Consider the following 4,406-nt stretch of genomic DNA (forward strand, 5'->3'; position numbering starts at 1 on the left):
CTAGACATGAATAAAATCAGTATTTTTTAAAGTGTTGTGTGGGGATTTTTTATGTCAAAAAGGCTGTTTGCCCTCTTGGATTTTACTGTGTTCCTATGAAATGTTTACTGTGGAGTAAGTACGGCTGTGCAGCTTTTTTTGGGACAGTCCACGTCCACTTGCAGAATTTCACCTTCTCTTCCTCAGAGGTGGATGCTGCAGTGCTGCACTGAACTCCTGCCACAGGGAAAGATGTGAAGATAATTTGGCCCTCTGCTGGTCCTGCAGAGGTGGTCCCTCTGTTTGGTGACAGCTCTGCCTGCCATCAAGTTGAAGTGATCTCCTGCCGGGAGATCAGTGTAGTGCTGGTGAGGGATGTGTCTGACTCCATTCCAGCCCTTGCTCAAGGAAAGGTGTTTTTGAAGGTGCTTTTCCATCTCCCAGATTCTGTGTCTGGTTGGATACCAAGACAAAACGGAGCCAACTTGGGCGCTCCCCAGAGCGTTACCACCTTCCACGTGACCTGTCCTGCTCCATCATGGTCACTGCACGTGGGAATGCTCAGTGGCAATCTCCAAGTTCCTCCTCACTCAGCTTTTGCTGGTTTCTGGACGCAGGAGCCACAAAGGTAAGCCCATGTTGATGGCATTTATCCATGTCCTACCTCTCTGGAAGAGGGCAGGCAGACAACAGTCAAGGAAAAAGCCCCGTTTCCCCACTGGATGCAGGAGTCTGTGTCCTGCTGAAGGGCAGTGGTTCCCACACAGATTTGTTTTCTTCTCCCCGGCACTGTGGCAGCATTGTTACTGGTGAGTACATGTGCTTGTCTGGCCCCTGCCACTCACCCAAAGCCCTCACTGCCTCTAATCCCTGAGCCCTGGACCCTGCCACTTGCACATTTGAGTTAATCCACACCTTTTGTTTGTTTTACAAAGTCTTTTGTTCTCTTAGCTGTCACATTTCAAAACCATGCTTGTTTACTTCATCTCTTTCAGTTCTTCATTCTTGACTCCTTTTCTGGAGGAAAGCTGCTGTCCCAAAACACTCTGCATTAGTGAGTGTCACAAATGCCAGCGAGGAGCTGTGTTTTGGATGCTATCATCTCAGACCCCATCACTGCAAGCCTGCATCAGCAGTGCTCCAAACCTGCAGCAACATGTGTAGAATTGAGATTGCTCACAACTGCCGAAACATTTGACAGGTGGATGTATAATGTCCAGGCAATATGACATAAATCATCTTTTCAGCCAAAAAAAATTAATCAGATTTGGGTTACAATGATGCAAACCCCTTTATCTCCCTATTACCACCACCTCTCCCCCTTTTGTATTTATTAAGTAAAACTCAAAATGCTTCTATTAAAAAATCTTATTTTTCCTATGAAAATGTCTTTTTTATCTAGCAGGTAGCAAAGATCTGAAGGGAGGAGTGGTCATCTCACCTGCCTCAGGCTCTGCTGCAGGTGGTCACTCATCAGAACTGTAAATGGATGGTGGAGATAAAGGCATTTCTGGTCAGGCTGCAAGCATAGCCCTGACCTCTCTAGTCAATACTCATTACATGGCTTCATTCTGAAACCTGGGATTTAGAGAGTCCCAGCAAAAAGGTGAGGCCATTCCAGGGCTGCATCTATAAGCCCCAGGAATCTGTCCTCATACATTTTCTCAGTCCCTTGCGTGGTGTTAAATTCTGTGACACCCTCCTTCAGGCTGACTTACTGCAGATGAGACAAAGAGGGGTATTTTAGCCAATCAGGCTTAGAGTAATTTTGGGAGAAGGTTTTTGGAGGGTGAATTATGAAGGCATAAGCTGTGCAAGGCTGACCAGTTGAGTTGCATCTGCCATAAGGGCCCACAGAATATAAAACTGCATTTGTGGCAATACAGGTATAAAAGAAATGTCAGGGAGAAGGCGCAGCAGGGAGGAGTGTAAATGTATTAATTTTGAGTACAGCATTTGTATTTGCTGATGTAATTGGTCTAGAAGTGAATTAACAATCCCTGTAGAGAATACAATTTGGAGAGTCATTGAATTAGAAGAAATGAAATCAAAGACAGCATCTCTTATATTAAATACCTGTGGCAGAAACTGTGTTGCAGACAGGTTGAATGCTGACAGATCATCAGAACTGAGTGGTTTTCCTTCATGACTTTTAAGGGAAATAGTGGAATTACATATGGCACTTAATTCACTTAATCCTCCATTGGTGCCTGAAGTCTGCAGAGTAGCAAGGGTGGTGTCTTTCTTTAAAACAGTTTCCACAGGTGTATCTAAGGTACTGCAGTCTGGTAAATTTAACTTCTGTAGTAGGTCAGTTAATTGTATAACAAAGAATTGAATCAATGAATGCCTGACAAATACAAAAAATGTCCTTCCTAAAAACCATCATGATTTCTATTATGGAAGGTTTTGCTTTAGGAAGCTGATTTCTTTGGAGGGATAAACAAGCACAGTGGTAATGGTGAGTCTCTTTGGTTAGGTCAGAAGGCTTTAGAGGGAACTGTACGACTGTACAGTAGGGTAAAAAGAGAAGATCCTGGTGTGGTTAAAAATGGGAAACAGTGGGCAGAGTTTCTGGCTGGCTGGTAGAATGAAGTCACTGTTGGATGTTATCTTCAAACCATCATTGGAAAGTGTTCAGGGAAGGCAAGGAGCATTGTCAATGACCAAGTATGACAGAAGTTTAATTATGAATGGTATGGAGAGCTTGAGGCGGGACGAAGCATGGCCTGTTTCTTCTCGGTTACCTAGACTTGGAGTAACCCAGTGAGACTGTTGGGACTCAGGTCCAAAACACACAGAAGGAGGTGGCACTTCATGCAAAGATAAACAGAACTGGGGATCTCATTGGCAAAGGATGGTGGGGATGCAAGAAATTTACGGGGAAATAAGGGGAGACATGATAAGAGAGATTGATTGCAGGTTACTAAATGAACAAAACACACCAGTTTCAGTAGATCCCCAAAGCTAGAAATGGTTAAAAGATGGGGAATTATCATATATTTGTTCTGTTCTTATTGTCCTTTGGGTGTCTGCTTGTGGTCATTCTTCAGACTTTAATATTCATGCCGAAGATTGGCAGAAACAGGGAACTTATGTCTAGATCAAAATCAGTTCAGCTTCTACAGTAAATGGTATTAACTGGTGTTACATAGCTTTGACCCTTTGGAGAAATCTAGATCTGACCTTTCCCAAGCTCTGATAGAGTAAGATAACTGTTTCCCAGTCTTTTATTTGCACATACTCTAAATATTGTTGCTGGGGATGAGAATAGCAGTACAGTAAATACCAGCTTGCTGACAACCAACTATTTTTTCTTAGTGACCTTTATGGACTCCTTAAAACTTGTCTGCAGGCCCTTAAAGAGTCTTGGACAATAGCTTGAAGGACATTGGCTGCACTGTGTAGAGTTCATCCCAAATTTTCAAATTTATTGCAGGCAGCAGACACCCACTCTTGGAAAAGGAGCAAGTAGTCACAAGAGTGAGTCTGAAGCTCACGAATGAGAGGTGAAGTTCTCACCAGAGAAATGTGAGAACCCTGTGTCTACTTCTCTTTGTGACCTGAAATTTGTGTTCATCCACTACCATGTCCACAGAATCACAGTGAAGTGTTGAGGTTCTTGGTGACACCATCAGACCTGCACAGCACACTCTTTCTCTTTTCAAAGGGGGAAATCATATTCCATCCCCCAGACCAATCCAAGCCAGCGCTGCTGCTGTGTTTGCCTTTGAGTGGAGCAGACAAACTGCATGGGTATCGACTTTGTGCACATTAACAGCTCCCCATAGCCCGGGCCATTTCCTGAGTAGCAATTTGCATAGTCACAGGGGAATAATTTCCTTGTTTATTATTCGAAAAATTTACCCTTTCCAGTATGTTTTGATGCTGTGTTTCAGGAAGTCACTGCCTATCCTAAACTTCTTTGTTATATAGGGATGTGTAGCTGTAGCTTCTTCCAAATCAACCAGGTCCTGTTTGCCTCCTGCAGCTGCTCACTTTGTGTCTTCTGGTTGCTCTGTACATCCGATGCAGTCCTGCCACTCCTTTCTTTGTCCATGTAGGAATCCAATCTGGGCATCACAGAAGGAGGGAAGAAAGCCCCCAGGACTTTTTATCCAAACCACGCACCCCTGATGGTGACCAAGCTGCAGTTCCAGGCTGGAGGCAGCACCGGTGTCAGAACTACAAGAACACTGTGCTGTACAGGGCTGAGTCTCAGTGACACCTTGCTGTGTGCATCTCCAGAGGTGGGGATGGCCATTCCAGGATCTGCTGATCTGCTCCTCCTCTGAGTCTCCCTGAAGCCAGAGGCCTGGAGAAGTCTGCAAGGATAGCTTGCCTTACATCTGCTGCACTGTGTTGTCGTGATTTACCAAAATCTGAATATTGATCTAATATCAATATCCAACTGAGATGGACAAAAA

This window comes from Aphelocoma coerulescens, chromosome 1A (genome assembly GCF_041296385.1).
Source record: "Aphelocoma coerulescens isolate FSJ_1873_10779 chromosome 1A, UR_Acoe_1.0, whole genome shotgun sequence".
NCBI classification, from domain to species: domain Eukaryota; kingdom Metazoa; phylum Chordata; class Aves; order Passeriformes; family Corvidae; genus Aphelocoma; species Aphelocoma coerulescens.